The following is a 12,106-nucleotide window of genomic DNA, read 5'->3' as shown; positions in this document are numbered from 1 at the left end:
AAAGGTAGCCGTGGAACGTATCCTGAAATCCTAGACGTCTCTTCACGGCCTGAGAAACTGACTACCCCTAAAGAGAAAGTACAGACCTCACTTGCCTCAGAGAAATAACCCCAAAGATATAGAAGCCCCCACAAATAATAACGGTGAGTTAAGAGGAAAAGACAAACGCAGAGATGAAACAGATTAAGCAAATGAGGCCCGCTAACGCTAGATAGCAGAAAATAGCAAGGGATCTGTGCGGTCAGTAAAAAACCCTATGCAAAAATATCCACGCAGAGAATGCGAGAACCCCCACACCAACTAACGATGTGGGGGGAGCAACTCAGCACCCCAGAGCACCAGCAAGCAGGGAAATCACATATTAGCAAGCTGGACTAAACACATCATATACTAGGACACATCTTGAACACAGATGAGCAAAAATAAGCAAACAAAACTTAGCTTCTCTTGGAGAGACTGATAACGGATGTAGACAGGAGCAATCAGAATAGCACTGAATACAACGACAGCAGGCATGAACTGAGAGTCCAAGTGAGCTTAAATAGAAAACCAGACCACAGATAACGAGACAGCTGATGCCAGTCACAAACCTGCAGAAAGACAGCACTCACACAGTACCACTTGTGACCACAAGAGGGAGCCCAGAAATAGAGTTCACAACAGTAACCCCCCCTTGAGGAGGGGTCACCGAACCCTCATCAAGACCCCCAGGGCGATCAGGATGAGCCGCATGGAAGGCACGGACCAAATCGGCCGCATGAACATCAGAGGCGACAACCCAGGAATTATCCTCCTGACCATAGCCCTTCCACTTAACTAAATACTGAAGCCTCCATCTGGAAACACGAGAATCCAAGATCTTCTCCACCACGTACTCCAATTTGCCCTCAACCAGCACCAGAGCAGGAGGCTCAACAGAAGGAACCACAGGCACCACATACCTTCGCAACAAAGACCTATGGAACACATTATGAATGGCAAACGATGCTGGGAGGTCCAAACGAAAAGACACCGGGTTAAGGATTTCCAAAATCTTATAAGGACCGATGAAGCGAGGCTTGAATTTAGGAGAGGAAACCTTCATAGGAACATACCGAGAAGACAGCCATACCAAATCCCCAACACGAAGTTGGGGACCAACACCGCGACGGCGGTTGGCAAAGCGCTGAGCCTTCTCCTGTGACAACTTCAAATTGTCCACCACATGGTTCCAAATCTGCTGCAACCTATCCACCACAGAATCCACCCCCGGACAGTCAGAAGGCTCAACCTGACCCGAGGAAAAACGAGGATGAAAACCAGAATTGCAGAAAAAAGGCGAAACCAAAGTAGCAAAACTAGCCCGATTATTAAGGGCAAACTCGGCCAATGGCAAAAAAGTCACCCAATCATCCTGATCAGCAGAAACAAAACATCTTAAATAAGTTTCCAACGTCTGATTAGTTCGCTCGGTTTGGCCATTCGTCTGAGGATGGAAGGCCGACGAAAAAGACAAATCAATGCCCATCTTAGCACAAAAAATCTGCCAAAATCTGGACACAAACTGGGATCCTCTGTCTGACACAATATTTTCAGGGATGCCGTGCAAGCGAACCACATTCTGAAAAAATAAAGGAACCAAATCGGAGGAGGAAGGCAACTTAGGCAAGGGCACCAAATGGACCATTTTGGAAAAACGATCACACACCACCCAGATGACAGACATTCTCTGGGATACTGGAAGATCTGAAATAAAATCCATGGAAATGTGCGTCCAAGGCCTCTTCGGGACAGGCAAAGGCAAAAGCAAACCGCTGGCACGAGAACAGCAAGGCTTAGCCCGAGCACAAATCCCACAGGACTGCACAAAGGAACGCACATCCCGCGACAAGGAAGGCCACCAAAAGGACCTAGCCACCAAATCTATGGTACCAAAAATCCCAGGATGACCTGCCAACACCGAAGAATGAACCTCGGAAATAACTCTGCTGGGACAAACAGTCTCTCTGGTGGGCAACGGTCAGGTCTATCAGCCTGAAATTTCTGCAGCACTCGTCGCAAATCTGGGGAAATGGCAGACAAAATCACTCCCTCTTTGAGGATACCAGCCGGCTCTGAAACTCCCGGAGAGTCAGGCACAAAACTCCTAGAAAGGGCATCAGCCTTCACGTTCTTCGAACCAGGCAGGTACGAGACCACGAAATCGAAACGGGAGAAAAACAACGACCAACGAGCCTGTCTAGGATTCAGGCGCTTGGCAGACTCGAGATAAATCAGATTTTTGTGATCAGTCAAGACCACCACACGATGCCTAGCTCCCTCGAGCCAATGTCGCCACTCCTCAAATGCCCACTTCATAGCCAACAACTCCCGATTACCAACATCATAATTCCGCTTGGCAGGCGAAAACTTTCTTGAAAAGAAGGCACAAGGCTTCATCACAGAGCCATCAGAGCTTCTCTGCGACAAAACAGCCCCTGCTCCAATCTCAGAAGCATCCACCTCGACCTGGAAAGGAAGAGAGATATCAGGCTGACATATGACTGGAGCTGAAGAAAACCGGTGCTTCAGCTCCCGAAAGGCTTCCACTGCCGCAGGAGACCAATTAGTCACATCAGAACCTTTCTTGGTCAAATCCGTCAAGGGTTTAACCACGCCAGAAAAATTAGTAATGAAGCGACGGTAAAAATTAGCAAAACCCAAGAACTTCTGAAGACTCTTAACAGATGTAGGCTGAGTCCAGTCATGAATAGCCTGGACCTTGACTGGGTCCATCTCAATAGTAGAAGGAGAAAAAATAAAACCCAAAAAGGAAACCTTCTGTACTCCGAAGAGACATTTTGAGCCCTTCACAAATAAGGCATTAGCACGCAGGACCTGAAATACCATCCTGACCTGCTTCACATGGGACTCCCAGTCCTCAAAAAAGACCAAAATGTCATCCAGATACACAATCATAAATTTATCCAGATATTCTCGGAAGATGTCATGCATGAAGGACTGGAACACAGAAGGAGCATTAGAAAGTCCAAAAGGCATCACCAAGTACTCAAAATGGCCTTCGGGCGTATTAAATGCTGTTTTCCATTCATCCCCCTGCTTAATACGCACAAGGTTATACGCACCACGAAGATCTATCTTGGTGAACCAACTGGACCCCTTATTTCGAGCAAACAGATCAGATAATAATGGGAAAGGATACTGAAATTTTACCGTGATTTGATTTAGAAGACGATAATCTATACAAGGTCTCAGAGAACCATCCTTCTTGGCCACAAAAAAGAATCCTGCACCAAGAGGGGAGGAGGACGGGCGAATATGTCCCTTCTCTAAAGACTCCTTTATATAACTCCGCATTGCGGCATGTTCTGGTACAGACAAATTAAAAAGTCGTCCCTTAGGGAACTTACTACCAGGAATCAAATTTATAGCACAATCACAATCCCTGTGAGGAGGCAGGGCACCGGATCTGGGCTCATCATATACATCCTGGTAGTCCGACAAAAACTCAGGGACCTCAGAAGGAGTGGAAGAAGCAATTGACACCAAAGGAGCATCGCCATGAATCCCCTGGCAACCCCAACTTGACACAGACATAGCTTTCCAATCCAGAACTGGATTATGGGCCTGCAGCCATGGCAGACCCAAAACGACCACATCATGCAGATTATGCTGCACAAGAAAACGAATCACCTCCTGATGTACAGGAATCATGCACATGGTCACTTGAGTCCAATACTGAGGCTTATTCTCAGCCAATGGTGTAGCATCAATACCCCTCAGTGGAATAGGGAATTCCAAAGGCTCCAGGACAAAACCACAGCGCCTGGCAAACGACAAATCCATCAGGTTCAGGTCAGCACCTGAATCCACAAAAGCCATAACCGAGTAGGATGACAAAGAACAAATTAAAGTAACAGACAAAATGAATTTAGGCTGTATAGTACCAACGGTGACAGAGTTAGCGATTTTTTTTACGCGCTTAGAGCATGCTGAGATAACATGAGTTGAATCACCACAGTAAACGCACAACCCATTTTGACATCTATGATTTTGCCTCTCAATTCTGGTCAGAATTCAGTCACATTGCATAGACTCAGGTCTCTGTTCAGAAAACACCGCCAGATGGTGCGCAGATTTGCGCTCCCGCAAACGCCGATCAATCTGAATGGCCAAAGCCATTGAGTCATTCAGACTTGCAGGCGTGGGGAACCCCACCATAACATTCTTAATGGCTTCAGAAAGGCCTTCTCTGAAATTTGCAGCCAGGGCACACTCATTCCATTGAGTAAGCACCGACCATTTCCGAAATTTTTGACAATATACCTCAGCTTCATCCTGGCCCTGAGAGAGAGCTAGCAAGGCCTTTTCTGCCTGGTTCTCAAGATTAGGTTCCTCATAAAGCAATCCAAGCGCCAGAAAAAAACGCATCCACATTCAGCAATGCAGGATCTCCCGGCGCCAGGGAGAAAGCCCAATCTTGAGAGTCGCCACGTAACAGGGAGATAACAATTCTAACTTGCTGAGCGGAATCACCAGAGGAACGAGGTCTCAAAGAAAGAAATAGTTTACAATTATTCTTAAAATTCAGAAACCTAGATCTATCTCCAGAAAACAACTCAGGAATAGGTACTTTTGGCACAGACATAGGACTGTGAACAACAAAATCCTGAATGCTTTGCACCCTTGCAGCAAGATGATCCACAATAGAAGTCAGACTCTGAATATCCATGTCTGCAGCTGAACTCAAAGCCACCCAGAGATTAAGGGGATGAGAGAAGCTGGACAGACTGCAGCAAAGGGAGAGGAAAAAAAAAAAATTGTACTCAGGACTTCTCTTATCCCACTTCTGCGATGCATTAAACACTTTTCAGGCCTGCTGTACTGTTATGATCCCAGTGGCTTAGGATCACAAATCTAACCAGCTAAGTCAGAAATAATAGGACGAGCTCTGGGGATGTGGTAACTGGACTGACCGCAAAACCTGATCCTAACCAAACACACTAAAGGTAGCCGTGAAACGTATCCTGAAATCCTAGACATCTCTTCACGGCCTGAGAAACTGACTACCCCTAAAGAGAAAGTACAGACCTCACTTGCCTCAGAGAAATAACCCCAAAGATATAGAAGCCCCCACAAATAATACCGGTGAGTTAAGAGGAAAAGACAAACGCAGAGATGAAACAGATTAAGCAAATGAGGCCCGCTAATGCTAGATAGCAGAAAATAGCAAGGGATCTGTGCGGTCAGTAAAAAACCCTATGCAAAAATATCCACGCAAAGAATGCGAGAACCCCCACACCAACTAACGATGTGGGGGGAGCAACTCAGCACCCCAGAGCACCAGCAAGCAGGGAAATCACATATTAGCAAGCTGGACTAAACACATCATATACTAGGACACATCTTGAACACAGATGAGCAAAAATAAGCAAACAAAACTTAGCTTCTCTTGGAGAGACTGATAACGGATGTAGACAGGAGCAATCAGAATAGCACTGAATACAACGACAGCAGGCATGAACTGAGAGTCCAAGTGAGCTTAAATAGAAAACCAGACCACAGATAACGAGACAGCTGATGCCAGTCACAAACCTGCAGAAAGACAGCACTCACACAGTACCACTTGTGACCACAAGAGGGAGCCCAGAAATAGAGTTCACAACACCTGTCCTCCTCTGCCCTCCTCTCCCCTCTGTCCTGTCCTCTGCCCCCCGCTGTCCGATCCCACCCCCCGTACCTCCCGAGTCCCAGTGTCCCTCCATCGTCAGTGATGGGCGCTGCCATCTTCCATTCAGATTCATTCATTTGAGGTATATTTTCATCATTGTGAAAGACCCTATCAAAGTGATCAAAATAAAAAAAATAGTAAATAACCCCCCCTTTATCACCCCCATAGGTAGGGAACATAATAAAATAAAGAAAATATTTTTATTTTTATTTTTCCACTAGGGTTAGGGTTAGAATTAGGGTTAGAGTTAGAATTAGGGTTAGGGCTAGGGGTTAGGGTTAGAATTAGGGTTAGAATTAGGATTAGGGTTAGAATTAGGGTGCATTTTACCTGCATATTTTTCAAAAACGTTGCGGAAAAATCCGCACATGAATCCGCAACATGGGCACATAGCCTTAGGGTTAGGGTTGGAATTAGAGTTAGGGTTGGGATTAGGGTTAAAACTAGGGTTAGGGGTGTGTTGGGGTTAGGGTTAGGCTTGTGGTTATGGTTAGGGTTGGGATTAGGGTTAGGGGTGTGTTGGAGTTAATGTTTGAGTTAGAAATGAGGGGTTTCCACTGTTTAGGCACATCAGGGGGTTCCAAACACGACATGGCACCACCATTGATTCCAGACAATCTTGCCTTCAAAAAGTCAAATGGTGCTCCTTCCCTTCTGAACCCCGACGTGCTCCCAAACAGTGGTTTACCCAAACATATGGGGCTTAAGCGTACTCAGGAAAAATTGCACAACAACATTGGGGGTCTAATTTCTCCTGTTACCCTTGGGAAATAAAAAATTGGGGGCTAAAAATTTATTTTTGTGGGAAAAAATGATTTTTTATTTTCACAGCTCTACGTTATAAAATTCTGTGAAGCACTTGGGGGTTCAAAGTGCTCTCCACACATCTAGGTAATTTCTTTGGCTGGTCTAGTTTCCAAATGGGATAACTTGTGGGGGGTTTCTACTGTTTAGGCACAATAGGGCTCTGCAAACACAACGTGACGCCCGCAGAGCATTCCATCAAAGTCTGCATTTCAAAACGTCACTACTTCCCTTCCGAGACCCGACGTGTCCCTAAATAGTGGTTTACCCCCACATATTGGGTACCAGCGTACTCAGGACAAACTGTACAACAACTTTTGTTGTCCAATTTCTCCTGTTACCCTTGTGAATATAAAAAATTACGGACTAAAAAATACTTTGAGGAAAAAAAGGATTTTTTATTTTCACGGCTCTACGTTATATACTTCTGTGAAGCACTTGGGGGTTCAAAGTGCTCACCTGACATCTAAATAAGTTACTTGGAGGGTCTAGTTTCCAAAATGGGGTCACTGGTGGGGGGTTTCTACTGTTTAGGCACATTAGGGGCTCTGCACATGCAACGTGACACCCGCAGATCATTCCATCAAAGTCTGTATTTCAAAACGTCACTACTTCCCTTCCGAGTGTGAACGTGTGCCCAAACAGTGGTTGACCCCCACATATCGGGTACCAGCATACTCAGGACAAACTGGACAACAACTTTTGGGGTCCAATTTCTCCTGTTACCCTTGTGAAAATAAAAAATTGCGGACAAAAAAAATCATTTTTGAGGGAAAAAAAGATTTTTTATTTTCACAGCTCTGCGTTATAAACTTCTGTGAAGCACTTGGGGGTAAAAAGTGCTCACCTGACATCTAAATAAGTTACTTGGAGGGTCTAGTTTCCAAAATGGGGTCACTGGTGGGGAGTTTCTACTGTTTAGGCACATTAGGGGCTCTGCACATGCAACGTGACACCCGCAGATCATTCCATCAAAGTCTGTATTTCAAAACGTCACTACTTCCCTTCCGAGTGTGAACGTGTGCCCAAACAGTGGTTGACCCCCACATATCGGGTACCAGCATACTCAGGACAAACTGGACAACAACTTTTGGGGTCCAATTTCTCCTGTTACCCTTGTGAAAATAAAAAATTGCGGACAAAAAAAATCATTTTTGAGGGAAAAAAAGATTTTTTATTTTCACAGCTCTGCGTTATAAACTTCTGTGAAGCACTTGGGGGTAAAAAGTGCTCACCACACATCTAGATTAGTTCCTTGGGAGGTCTAGCTTCCAAAATGGGGTCACTTGTGGGAGAGCTCCAATGTTTAGGCACACAGGGGCTCTTCAAACATGACATGGTGTCCGCTAATGATTGGAGCTAATTTTCCATTCAAAAAGTCAAATGGCGCTCCTTCCCTTCTGAGCCCTGCCGTGCGCCCAAACAGTGGTTTACCCCCACATATGAGGTATCGGTGTACTCAGGAAACATTGCCCAACAAATTTTAGGATCCATTTTAACCTGTTGCCCCTGTGAAAATGAAAAAATTGAGACTAAAGGAAAATTTTTGTGAAAAAAGTACTTTTTCATTTTTACGGATCAATTTGTGAAGCACCTGGGACTTCAAAGTGCTCACTATGCATCTAGATAAGTTCAATGGGGGGTCTAGTTTCCATAATGGGGTCACTTGTGGGGGAGCTCCAATTTTTAGACAGGGGCTCTCCAAACGCGACATGATGTTCGCTAAAGATTGGAGCCAATTTTTCATTCAAAAAGTCAAATGGCGCTCCTTCCCTTCCGAGCCCTGCCATGCGCCCAAGCAGTGGTTCCCCCCCACATATGGGGTTTCAGCGTACTCAGGACAAATTGCACAACAACTTTTGGGGTCCACTTTCTCCTTTTAGCCTTGGGAAAATAAAAAAAAGTGTTGCTAAAAGATCATTTTTGTGGCTAAAAAGTTAAATGTTCATTATTTCCTTCCACATTGCTTCATTTCCTGTGAAGCACATGAAGGGTTAGTAAACTTTTTGAATGTGGTTTTGAGCACCTTGAGGGGTGATAAACTTCTTGAATGTGGTTTTGAGCACCTTGAGGGGTGCAGTTTTTAGAATGGTGTCACTTTTGGGTATTTTCAGCCATACAGAACCCTCAAGAAGACTTTAAATGTGAGGTGGTCCCTAAAAAAAATGGTTTTGTAAATCTTGTTGTAAAAATGAGAAATCGCTGGTCAAATTTTAACCCTTATAACTTCCTAGCAAAAAAAATGTTGTTTCCAAAATTGTGCTGATGTAAAGGAGACATGGGAGAAATGTTATTTATTAACTATATTGTGTCACATAACTCTCTGGTTTAACAGAATAATAATTCAAAATTTGAAAATTGCGAAATTTTTATAATTTTTGCCAAATTTCTGATTTTTTTTCACAAATAAACGCAAAAATAATCAACTTAAATTTAAAGCTAACATGAAGCCCAATATGTCACGAAAAAACATTCTCAGAATTGCTAGGATCCGTTGAAGCGTTCCTGAGTTATTACCTCATAAAGGGACACTGGTCAGAATTGCAAAAAATGGCCAGGTCATTAAGGTCAAAATAGGCTGGGTCATAAAGGAGATAAGCTGTTACATAACCCTCAAAAACGTGTTCACAAATATATCAGCAAAATATATTGCCTGTTCACAGTATTAGGTGTTCTTAGGTACATTTTATTAGTATATAACTCTCAAAAAACTTGTTAAAAAATGTATTGGTAATATATTGTTCATTCATGAACTTTTAAATATTCTTGGGTTCATTTTGGTGGTACATAAGCCTCAAAAAACTTGTTCTAAATTATATCGCTATTATATTGCTCACCCATAGACTATTCCGTGGTCTGGTGTTCATTTTCTAGGTATATAACCATCAAAAAACTTGTTAAAAAATGTATCCATTAGGGTATTATGTTTTTTTGGGAGCATTTTGGTGGTATCTAACACTTCAAAATATTGTTCAAAATTTTTTTCAGTGTAATATTGCCCATCCAGAGCATATTACTTGTTCTTGGGTATATTTTGTTGGTATAAAACCCTCCAAAAACTGGATCAAAAATGTATTGTAATATATTGCTCATCTACGCAGTATAGCGTGTTCTTGGGTATATTTTATTGCTATAAGCTGCCGTCACACTAGCAGTATTTGGTCAGTATTTTACATCAGCATTTGTAAGCCAAAACCAGGAGTGGAACAATTAGAGGAAAAGTATAATAGAAACATATGCACCACTTCTGTATTTATCACCCACTCCTAGTTTTGGTTTACAAATACTGATGTAAAATACTGACCAAATACTACTAGTGTGACAGCAGCCTAAAAGACTCTGAAAATTTGATCAAAAATGTATCAGTATCAAATTGCTCATCCATAGACCTTTCCATATTCTTGGGTAGCTTTCAGTGGTATATTAAACTAAAAAAAAATAATGTATCAATATTATATTGCTCACCTATACTGTATACTGTTTCATGGTCTGGAGTACATTTGTTAGTATATAACCCTCAAGAAACTTCAAAATTTATCGATATTAATTTGCTCATCTGTAGGGTATTACATCTTCTTGGGTACAATTCATTGCTATATAAGCCTCAAAAAACTTGTTCAAAATTTTAGGCTGTGTGCACACGCTGCAGATTTTCACAAGTTTTCTGTTTTCTGCGTGGATTTGTAACAAAATCTGAAGCAAAATCTGATGCTAGCCAAGTGAATGACAAACCTAAAGTGTCAATCACACGTTAAGAATTTTTGACTTGCTAATCTGGTGCAGAAAATACTCTGCAGCATGTGAATTCTCTGTGCGCTTTTGCGATGCGTTTTTCACCTTTGACTTCATTCAAATCAATCAAACACATCAAAACGTCAACGCGTGTTTTTCCTGGTGCAGAAATGTTACTCATTGTGTGCACATAAACTTATCAGTATTATATTGCTCAGCTATAGATTATTTCATGATTTGGAGGACATTTTGTTGGTACATAATCCTCAAAAGTGCATGGCCTTTATGAATCTAGTAGTACCAATACATTACAATTTGAACAGAATGTGTATGAGGCCCTCCTTTATGTCTAACACAGGGTGTATCTGAGCTCATAATTTTTGGCACCTCTTGCTTCCTTCATAAATTAAACTGAAATTTAATTTCTTATTTTTTAATACAAAAATCAATTTTCCTTTAGTGACCGGGCCATATTTTTAAAATCTGACCAGTGTCACTTTATGTAGTAATAACTCGGGAATGCTTCAACATATCAGATTGATTTTGAGATTGTTTTTTCATGACACATTGTACTTTATGATAATGGCAAATTTGATATTTTCTGCATGTGTTTAAAAAAATATCAGAAATTTAACAAAATTTTTTCAAAATTGCAATTTTTGAACTTTGAATGATTATCCTTTTAGGCCAGTGTCACACTTGCAACTGCAATGTGAGAAACTCGTGCGAGTCTCTCGCCTCAATACACGACACTGCCACTGGCAGTTCAGACTAGAGCATTCAGCTGCATAGAAATTCATGCAGCCGCACACTCTGGTCCCGCGTGCCGGTGGCCGTGCCGGGTATTGAGGTGACAGACTTGCGTGAGTTTCTCGCATTGCAATTGCAAGTGTGAAATCAGCATTAAGGGCAGAGACAGACTGCTGTATTTCTCATGCGAGAATCGCATCGTAAACCTTGTACAGGCTGTCGGCTCTTCTGACCTGAGCTTGACAGCTGCATAGAAATCCATCATACTGTCTTGCTCAGGTCAGGAGAGGTGCCAGGCCAATCCCTGCAGTGCAGTGTGATAAGGTAGTCTGTCTCTGCCCTAGCCCAGAAAGTCACGTCACACAAAAACATTGATAAATAACATTTCCATCATGTCTGCTTTACATCAACTCCATTTGTAAAATGTTGTTTATTTTGTTAGTATTTTAGAAGGTTTAAAATTGTAGCAGTAATTTTCATTTTTTCAGGGAAGTGTACAAAACCTATTTTTTTTTAGGGACCTATTAAGTTTTGAAGTGACTTTGGGGGTTCTATATATTGGAAACCCCCAAAAGTGATAGCCTTTAAAACACTGCATCCATCAAAGTATTGAAAATTGCTCTCAGATAGTTTATTTACCCTTCAGGTGCTTTTAAGGAATTAATACAGTGGCATAACAGAAATGAAGAAATTTAGTTTTACCATCTAAATGCTGATAACTTCTGAACAGGCCGTTATAGCCAGCAGACTGTTAGGCCGTTATTTGGCCATAAAATGCCATCACAAACATCAGGACCACACCATCAATATCTCAGGGGTACTCATTACGGGTCAAAGAAAGACAATTCCGACAGCTAAATAGAGCAGTGAGACTGTGGAATGCCCTACTACAAGAGATAGTAATGGCTGATACTATAACAGCATTTAAAAAAGAGCTGTATGATTTTCTCAACACACATAACATTGTTGTGACGCGAGTCACTATAGTAAGTGTTAACCCCAGAAGAGGAAAGTCTACAATAACAGAAAGTAAAAATATACACTACTTACTGAATAAGTAAAGGGAGGTCAAACTATCCGAGGCCGGGTCCAGGAAATGGTGCAGTACAA

Source organism: Ranitomeya variabilis, chromosome 4 (assembly GCF_051348905.1).
Source record: "Ranitomeya variabilis isolate aRanVar5 chromosome 4, aRanVar5.hap1, whole genome shotgun sequence".
Classification (NCBI taxonomy): domain Eukaryota; kingdom Metazoa; phylum Chordata; class Amphibia; order Anura; family Dendrobatidae; genus Ranitomeya; species Ranitomeya variabilis.
Note: the sequence above shows the minus strand (reverse complement) of the source record.